This window comes from Equus asinus, chromosome 20 (assembly GCF_041296235.1).
Source record: "Equus asinus isolate D_3611 breed Donkey chromosome 20, EquAss-T2T_v2, whole genome shotgun sequence".
NCBI lineage: Eukaryota > Metazoa > Chordata > Mammalia > Perissodactyla > Equidae > Equus > Equus asinus.
In genome coordinates, this window is record NC_091809.1 from 75,604,597 (window position 1) to 75,615,233 (window position 10,637).

General features: G+C 39.4%; 1 long non-coding RNA gene across 1 annotated transcript in view; it reads right to left on the reverse strand.

The window, feature by feature from the left end:
• LOC139041125 (uncharacterized) overlaps positions 1-10,143 on the reverse strand; it is a 42,701-nt gene extending 32,558 nt beyond the window's left edge. Inside the window, exon 1 of the long non-coding RNA XR_011495784.1 lies at positions 10,017-10,143. This is a non-coding gene — a long non-coding RNA (uncharacterized lncRNA). The remainder of the gene's footprint in view (positions 1-10,016) is intronic.
• Positions 10,144-10,637: the final 494 nt, after the last annotated feature.

Sequence of the window (10,637 nt, forward strand, 5' to 3'; positions counted from 1 at the left end):
AGGCTCTGCTTTAGTCACATAAAGGAAGTTCAGATAAGATTTCTTTCTGCATCATCTGTAGTTCAATGTTTTCACTATAAAATAATCTTTATACCAACTCTTACACCAACTCTGGGGGTTCTGAGTGAGTTCCCCCACCATAATAAGTTATACTTTTAGTGTCTTGTCTAAGAAATTGTTCCTTATCTGAGGTCTTAAAGATATTTCCAGTTTTCTGCTGTAGATGCAAATAATCTATAACCAATCCATAGATCCAAAAATAGGGTGAGTTTATGATATGAGCCAATCCTGAGTGCTATAGCCTGGGAGAGTGACCTCCAACAGGGAAGAAGCACTCTGGAGAAGTGAGGTCTACAGCATGGCTATATACTGTTCTGAAACAAGGAACATACATCAAATATGACAAGAATACTTTTTTTTCTCTTTTTAATACAGTCACAATACGTTTTGCTATGCACAGCAGGTCAGTAGTCGCAAGATGTACACAGCAGGTCAATCTGACCCTGGTTTCAGGGAAAGAATGCTTATCTTTAAAGAAATGCTGATCCAGGAGGGAGGCACTCATACCTATCTTTAAAGGCAGTATTCTTTGCTTTAGGATAATGTAAATGTTTAAAGCAGATGTATAACGCATGCTTAACAGGCCATGTCAGGTGGTTCTGGAAAAACAAGGTCAGGCCAAATCAGTTTTAAACCAAATGGCTTCCTTATATATCTCAACATATACTAACTTTTCTTATTGCTTTTCATTTATTCCATCACCCCTAATAATTTTAGCAGTTTACTATGATGTGCCTAGATGTTTGAATTTGCTGAGCTTCTTAGATCTTTAAGTCAATGTTTTCATCAAATTTTGAGAATTTTTGTCTATATTTCTACAAATTCTGTGTTTTTCTGCCCCATTCTCACCCTTCTCTTTCAAGGATTCTAACTACATTTATGTTAACCATTTGATATTGTTCTACAGATTCCTGAAGCTCTGTTATATATTTTTTTGAATTAACTTAAACTTGTTATTTTGAGATCATTGTAGATTCACAGGCTGGGTTGTACGGTTGTTGCATGTTTGATTTTATAAGAAACTGCCAAACCATTTTCCAAATGGGTGTGCCATTTTACATCCCCACCAGCAGGATATGAGTGATCCAGTTTCTCCACATTCTCATCAGCATTTGGTGTTGTCACTATTTTTTATTTCAGCCTTTTTGATAAGAGAGTAGTAATATCTCATTGTGATTTTAATTTGCTTTTCCCTAATGGCTAATGATGCTAAATATCTTTTCATGTGTTCATTTGCCAGCAGGGAACCGAGGCTCTCACTTTGACTGCCCACCAGTAGCTGAATGCTGTCAACAGCCACATAAGTGAGTTTATAGAGTCCTCCCACAGTCCAGCCTTGAGAAGACTAAAGCCCAAGCCAGAACTTTGACTGCAGTCTTGTAAGAGACCCTGAGCCAGAGGACCCACAGAAATTGTGAGGCAATAAATGTGTGTCGTCTTAAGATGCTAAGTTTTGGGGTAAATTGTTATGCAGGCTTGGATAACCAATGAACTTCTCTTCCTTGATCATATTTTATTCACATTTTGGATATAAAAAAGCCAACTAAATCTCTCAACTTAATTTTGAGTTTGTTAAAATAGGTATCTGAAATGTTGATTTCAACATCTTTATTTGTTTTCATCCTTCAAGTAGTGATCTGTGCGACTGAAAGAGATGTTGCTGGGTTATCATGTGAAAGAGGTCTTGAGTCTAAGAAACTTTCATCATAACTAGGGCATATGTATTTTTAAATAAAGTAATGCAGGTACATGGTTTAAAAATATATAAAGTACACAGAAAGAATTAAAAGCAAAAGACATTTTTCCTGCTAGTCCCAGTATTACTCTCCAGAAATAATGATTATTAACACTTTTTTTATCTTCCAGAAAATAAATTTCTCACATATATACTGAATATGTGTCTTTTCCATGTACACGAACAAGAATATACTATTCCTACTGTTATGTTAATTTTTTCATCTAATTCACCCTGGAGATCTTCCCTTACCAATCCATACACACCTACCTTCAAGGTTGTTTTGTAATCTATCATACGGTTCTATCATAATTTAACTGGCTCCTTGTTTTTGCACCTTTAGGTTGTTTGCCTTCTTTTTTTAAATTATTAAAAGTAGTGCTTTAATGATCTGCATATGTGAATAAGTCTACAGAAAGATTCCTAGTAGTGAAACTGAGGTTTAAAGTATGTATATTTCAAGTTTTTATGGATATTAATAAATTCCTCTTTAAATTATTGCCACAATTTATATTATTTATATTATATTAATTTGTATTATTTATATTATATTATTTATTCCATTGTCAGCATGTGAAAGTGCCAGTCCAGAACCAGACAGCTTCCCTGCTGAATTCTACCAAACATTCAAAGAAGCCTTAATACCTATCCTTCTCAACTCTTCCAAAGAATTGAAGAGGAGGGGAAGCTTCCTAACTCATTCTACAAAGCCAACATTACCCTGATACCAAAACTAGACAAGGACAACACAAAAAAGAGAAAATTGCAGGCCAATATGACTGATGAACATCGATGCAAAAATCCTCAACAAAATACTAGCAAATTGAATACAACAATACATTAAAAAGATCATACATGATGACGAAGTGGGATTTATCCCAGGGATTCAGGGATGCTTCAATATCTGCAAATCAATCAATATGATACACCACATCAACAAAATAAAGAATAAAAATCACATGATCATCTCAATAGATGCAGAGAAAGCATTTGACAAGATACAGCATCCATTTATGATAAAAACTTTAAATAAAATGGGTATAGAAGGAAAATACCTCAATATAATAAAGCCCATATGTGACAAACCCACAGCTAATATCATTCTCAATGGAGAAAAAATGAAAGCTATCTCTCTAAGAACAGGAACCAGACAAGGATGCCCACTTTCACCACTCTTATTTAACATGGTATTGGAAGTCTTAGAGCAATCAGGCAGGAAAAAGAAATAAAAGGGATCCAAATTGGAAACTAAGAAGTGAAACTGTCACTATTTGCAGATGACATGATTTTAAATATAGAAAACCCTAAAGAATCCACTAAAAAACTTTTAGAAATAATAAATGAATACAGTCAAGTTGCAGGATACAAAATCAACATACAAAAATCAGTTGCATTTCTATACACTAACAACCAAGTAGCAAAAAGAGAAATTAAGAACACAACCCATTTACAAAAAAGATCTGTACACCAAAAACTATAAAACATTGTTGAAAGAAATTGAAGAAGATACAAAGACATGGAAAGATATTCTGTGCTCTTGGAGTGGAAGAATTAACATAGTTAAAATGTCCATATTTCCTAAAGCAATCTACCCATTCAATGCAATCCCTATCAAAGTTCCAACAACATTTTTCACAGAATAGAACAAAGAATCTTAAAATGTATATGGAACAACAAAAAACCCCAAATAACCAAAGGAATCCTGAGAAAAAAGAACAAAACTGGAGGTATCATACTCTCTGATTTCAAAATATACTACAAAGCTAAAGTAACCAAAACAGCATGGTACTGGCACAAAAACAGAACACAGATCAGTGGAACAGAACTGAGAGCCCAGAAATAAACCCACATATCCATGGACAGCTAATTTTTGACAAGGGAGCCAAGAACATACAATGGAGAAAGGAGAGTCTCTTCAATAAATGGTGTTGGCAAAACTGGACAGCCACATGCAAAAGAATGATAGTAGAGCATTATCCTACACCATACACAAAAATCAACTCAAAACGGATTCAAGACTTGAATGTAAGATCTGAAACCATTGAACTTCTAGAAGAAAACATTGGCAGTACACTCTTCGACATCAGTCTTCGCAGCATTTTTTCAAATATCATGTCTGATCAGGCAAGGGAAACAATAGAAAAATGAACAAATGGGACTACATCAAATTAAAAAGCTTCTGCACAGAAAAGGAAACCATCAACAAAATGCAACGAGAGCCTAACAATTGGGAGAAGATATTTGCAAACTAAATATCTGATAAGGGGTTAATATCCAAAGTATACAAAGAACTCATACATCTCAACAGCAGAAAACTAACAACCCAATTAAAATCCGGGCAAAAGATCTGAACAGAAACTTCTCCAAAGAAGATATACAGATGGCCAAAGGGCACATGAAAAGATGTTCAACATCATTAACTATCAGAGAAATGCAAATCAAAACTACAATGAGATATCACCTCACTCCAGTTAGAATGGCTATAATTAACAAGACAGGAAACAATAAGTATTGAAGAGGATGTGGAGAGAAGGGAACCCTGATACACTGCTGGTGGGAGTGCAAACTGGTGCAGCTACTATGGAAAACAGTATGGAGATTCCTCAAAAAATTAAGAATAGATCTACCATATGACCTAGCTATTCTACTGCTGGGTATTTATCCAAAGAACTTGGAAACACAAATGCATAAAGATGCATTCACCCCTATGTTCATTGTAGCCTTATTCACAATAGCCAAGACTTGGAATCAACCTAGGTGCCCATCAAGGGATGAATGGATAAAGAAGATGTGGTATATATACACACAACGGAATACTACTCAGTCATAAGAAATGATGAAATCCAGCTATTTGTGACAACATGGATGGACCTTGAGGGTATTATGCTAAGTGAAATAAGTCAGAGAGAGAAAGTCAAATAACTCACTCATAAGTAGAAGATAAAAACAATAACACATAAACACATAACAACAGAAATTGGATTGGTGGTTACCAGAGGGGAAAGGGGGAGGGAGGAGAGCAAAAGGGGTGATTAGGCACACATGAATGTTGATGGATTGTAATTAGTCTTTGGGTGGTGAACATGATGTAATCTACAGAGAATTTGAAATATATTACAATGTACACCTCAAATTTATATAATGTTATAAACCAATGCTACCACAGAAAAAAGTAATAAATAAACAAATATCTTTTTAAAGTGCCTGTTTTTTTACCTCACCAACACTGGATGTTATCAAACATTTAAATTTTTGCCTATCTCATAAATGAAAACCACAAAGAATTTTTCTAGAAATAACTCAAAGAGTCTTGGTTGGCTTCTGACCAGATTCTTTTATTTTCAGTGTTTTTTCCTGAGCACCTTTTGTTAAGTCATTTTGATGCGGGGTCGGTGAGCCGAGGAGTCGAAAGAAAGATTTCTTAGACTCTTAAGATCTGGCAGTAGTGCTCTTTTATTTAGAGAATAGTGTGGAATAGCATGGGGACAGGACCCATGGGCAGTCAGAGCTTCTGCTGCTGCTGCTGCTTCTGCTGCCCCCGCTGGCATGGGGACAGGACCCATGGGCAGTCAGAGCCGGTGTGTGGGGACAAGACCCACGGGCAGTCAGAGCTCCTGCTGCTGCCCCGAGTTGAGGGTTAGGGCTAAATTTAAGGCATAGGTATATGATTCATCTCTTTACAAGACAAAGGAAAGAACATGAAAAAAAAGTTAAAATGGTATCAGTGCAGGTGGGGTCTGGTCATTGGGTGATCCCATGACTTTTAGACAAGAATCAAATCGGATTAAGTAAAGGTTAGAAAGGTTAGACGCCACCACCCTAAACCAGTTACATGAGATTGCCAGACAGCAACCAACTTAAGTTCTTGCCTTCCCCATTAAGAGCTTCTGGGGACAAGGTCATCTCTCCTCTTCTTCCTGGTACAGAGAGGGAGGCACCTTTTACAGATAGAGATTTACCTTACAAATGTAAATGTGTCCCAACAAGGGCAAGTTCCATTCCCCAGAGCCTCCTTCCCTGTCCCAGTTTATCGAAAGCAATCAGCCCAAAACAATCCTGATGCCAAAGAGACACATCCTGGGGTGGCCAATTTCGGGTCCCTACAAGGTCACACCCCCTTCCTTCACAAACGCAAATGTCTCTCAGAAGGGCAAGCAAAATTCTAGTCCTCGGAGCCTGCTTCTCATCTGTAGTTTTAAAAGTAACCAGCCTAAAATCCTCGTCAAATACATATCTCAAGATATTTTACTTTTAGATTTTTCTGATGATCCTGTGATTTTCATCTCTTAGTCCATGATACACAGATACTTGTAGCAAAGAAAACTTGAGAGCAAGATTTCAACTCATTTTACCGTGGGTAAACTCCCTCCAACAGGTGAGTTTGATGTCTTACATAGTCCCCTTCAGTGGGTGATGCTCACTGTCCTATCATCCTTCCACACCAACTCAAGCTTTTTCTTCTAGAAGCAGTCACAAAGTATAAGAGCAGAGTCTGAAGTTTAAAATCGATGTTTAAAACCCAAGTGATTCCAAACATGGATATTATTATTTTGTGACTGTATTTGTCAACATTCTTAGTTACAAATAACAGAAAACAATCTGGGTTAGCTTAAGCAGAAAAGAAAATCAGTAAAAAGATATTGGATAGCTCATAGACCTGATGGGGAAGTTCAGCAATAAGGATCAGAAAATAGGGCAGAACCAAAGAGACCTATAACCAAATTACACCCAGTCAAGTTGGTGCCATGGGCACTGCCAACAGCACTGGTGCTAGACCCCGGCTGCTAGTGCTGACACTGTAGCTGCCAAATGTATACCACAGATCCCTGTCTCTACCCACTCAGGATGAATTCAGAACTCCTCTGCTTCCTTCTATCACTTACTTCAGATCCACTGTCCCAAGGCCAGACCCATACTCTGGCTGCCAGGGAACTGGGGGCAGAGAATCTGCCACTTCAGTTTTCAGTCTAGGGATGAAAGATAGGAGTGTTTGGATGTGAGACAGCATAAATGTCATAAATATGCACTACAGGGACTTAACCTAGACATTTTTAGCAATGATCAATGGACCATAGACCAAATATTGCCTCTATAGACACTCCACAAAGGAAGAAGAGCACCAGCTTTGATCTTGGTCGATGACACCAAGCACATTGCCAAAACTCACAGCAGGAACATACGGGCTACACCCTGAGGGAAGAATGTGATGTGGAGGCCAGTGTGCTGTACATTGAATTTATATTCCCAAGTCTGCACACCTATCTGATCTAACACTCCAGACTGTATATTTTGGAAGCCATGTATGACACCATGAAAAGCACAATCTGCCTCAAAGAAGCAAAAATTCATTCACCAATTGACAAGCATTTATTCAATGTGCATGCCAGGCATTAGGAATAAAATATCAGCACGACACAGCCTTTGCTCCAGAATTGGCCTCAGTTTGATGAGGGAGGGGACTATGACGTGAGGCAGAGAGTTCAAATGTTACAGAGGAGGTGCAGGTGAAGGCGTGGGGAGGTCACGGGGGAGAGGTCTTGCAGGTGGCAGGGGGGACAGAAGGTTGTATCGGGAAGGCAGTTATTGAGCTGGTTCTTTCTCTCTGGTGTATATTTCAAAGCCATGGCAAGAGGGCAGGTTTACCTCTCTTCCTTCATGAACATTTTTAGAGTACTTCCTCTCACCCTTTTATGATATTTTGGACAGTGAATCATGGACTGTCAGTGCTTTGAAGGCTGAAAACAGATCAAACCCAAACACCTTGCAAGCATCTAGCACATAATTGGTGTTGGGAAAACATTTTTCCAACCAAATAGAACTATATATACAAGTCAATCTCTTCCCAGCCTTGGAGTTCAGTTCTCTTCACCATCAAATCGAAGGAATAGACTAGACTAGGTGATTTCTGAGGCCCCTCCCAGTGCCAACAGTCTACGATCCGCCTTGTATAGTTGTTAGAATATTCAACTTCTCGGTTCAATTCAAGCCATTCAAATTTTTGCAAATTAATTTATTATAAACCTGTGGGTCCCAGCTGCTGAAAATTCGGGAGATGGCTGCCTTCCTTCTGGCTGAGGCTGTGTCTACGAAATGTCAAAACAACCACTGAGCTCTGTCAAACAGCTCATCAGCGCTGACTGAAGGGAGGGCAGCCGACTCCTCGGTCTGAAGGGAGCAGTCAGCTCAGTTCAAATGCTTCCTCTTAGGACCTCAGGCCCATACAAATCTCATTCACTGGATCATTACCGTCCTCAAAGGCACCGGCTCAACATCCTCTCTAATCACCTGAAAAGGAAGTTAAGGTAGACACACGTGCCTGGAGATCATTTATGTAAAAGCACCTCGCAACTACAACATCCTCAATGTGACTTACTACATTATTGCAAATAGTGATGATGCCGTAAAACCTGGAAAAATATACAGCAAACTGTTAACAGCGTTTGTATTTGAAAGGTGGGATTCAAAGATACTTTCTTAGACTTGCGCTTCTAAGGAGTTTGAATTTAAAACAATGAACTCATTAATTTTATACCAGAAAAACCAATTAAGAGAAAAAGATAAATATTGTGACTCCTCTGTGTGTAGTATTGTTTTGGAATAATTTTAACAACGCCTTGTCCCTGAGCAGAGAGTTACTAGCAGTCCTGAGGTTGCCATATACTAGCTGGGTGGCCACAGCCCAGCCAGATAATATCTGAAAGCTTATTCTTTTATGTGTAAAATGGGAATAAAGCTGTTCAACTCCCAGAGCCAGTGAGAGGACTTAAGAGGTGAATCTGACAACACAAAAGCGTAAACAAAATCAAAGAAGAACTATTATCTTACTGGATCTTCCCAGCAACCATGTTGCTTTTGACTGGATTTCTTATCTCCCAGTTTAAGACTGATCTGACAAAGGCCCAGACACCTGAAGGAAATGGTTTCAGACAGCAAGGCTAGTTAGCCCTGAGGTTTATTTTCCATTTGCATACTTTTATGAATCTGTTTTTATGCATCTGTTTGTTTGCCTAGGGCTGGGGTATCACTTGCATATCATTTTCTTATACAATCCAAAAAAGAATACAAATATAAAAGAAGAAAATTTCAGTTAACAAATCCACCATTAACAAAACAGTTTCACCATCTTCAGCAGCAGTGAAGACAGAACCACGAATCCGAGCCCTATTGAGGGCTGCCAAATATACCCAACTTTATTTATCTCTATAAAGCAATTAAACAGAAGGCAGAAAAGATGAGAGAGAAATAGCTCATTTCAAACTAAAGCAAGCTATATTCTCCACGCTCTCTCTTCTCCCCCAAAGCCCACTTCAGCTGCAGCCTCTAGAAATGCCTGTGAATTCTTAACATACTGAGGCTCTGTCTCATATTTCACAGTTCCTGAAATGACAGATAGTGCACAGGTTGTCACTGTGAATGGCAGATCCAAAGATTAGGAGCTCAGCTGCCTCCATCATTCAGAAGGGAGCTGCTGAGAGTTATTTCTTTACCATTCCAAGCAGGCACCTTTGGCTCTGCCACTGGCCAGCTGCCTAACCTTGGACAAAGCATTTAACTTTTTTGAGCCTCTGTTTTCTCATCTGTAGAATAGGTGTATTTGTATCTGCTTCATAGAATTGGTGCAAGAATTAAATGAGACACCACATATAGGATTAAATGAAATTAATAGTAAAGTACCTAGCATGGGATTTGGCACATGGTAGGCACTCAAAAACTGCTTGCCAGCTATAAGAAGCATTGTTATATAAGGGCAAAGTCCCTGGACTCTGATCTAGGCAGCGTGGATTGAGTCCTGTATCTGCCATTACTACTGTGTACTTGACAAAGTCGTTTATTCTCTCTGCTCCTCCTCCAGAGAATGGGGATAATGAGAGTGCCTATACTATAAGGATTATAAAATGCTTAAAACAGTAAGTGTTTGTTAAACAAATTGCAAAGAGCTCATACATTATCTAAACCGCCATGTGGGAGGTAAGGAAGCAGAGGGAACTGTCTCAGCCACAGTCATTCATGGCCCCACAACTCTTCTAACCATCCAAGAGCATCCCCTCACTTCTCTCTGCTCTGCTTCTATTCCTCCTGGCAGATTCTTGCTCTCTACTCTCTCCTGTTCAGCCTCATGGCTTCCACTGACTTCTCTGTGCCTGTCCCTGAGTATCTCCACCTCCTGAACCCTGAGTTCAAATTCCTCCACAGAAACCATTTGCTTGGTGTAGTTACTCACCTTCCCCTTCCCTAAGGCACACATCACAGGCCAGGCCACCTCAGAAGACACCGCCTCCCTCACGTCCAGTCTTCAGTCATGACCGCAGTTGCAAACTCACATGATTCAAAGCCCAGCAACTTCTCTCCTAGGAAGGTGGCCGTAGGAGTGATGAATATTTTGGAATTATGGTTTTGTAACAATCATAGCAATTATTAAATCATTAAATCCAGTCCTCTCATTTTATAGAGGGGGACCTGAGATGCAAACTGAGGAAGTGAGTTGCCCAATGTCATACACCATGTTAAAAGGTAGAGCCCAGCCAAGTCTTCCGACTCCTAGACCAGTGCTCATTCCACTCCTCCAAAATCCTGCATCCTCCTCAGACATTGTTGAGCCCTCACTAAAGAGAAGGCACTTGGATAGGTGCATGACTCAGACAGCAATAAAGCACCTGACTGCCCTCAAGGAGCTCACATTCAGCTGGGGGAGACAGACTAGCAAATGAAACAATAAGGCAATGTTCTAGAAGAGTCTGTAAAGTGCTAGGAGAGCCCAAAGGCAAGGGAGGTTAGCCCCTGTGGGCAGAGTCAGGGGAGTGAGACTAGAGCGTGGCTCATTTGAGCTGGGCCTGGCAAGATG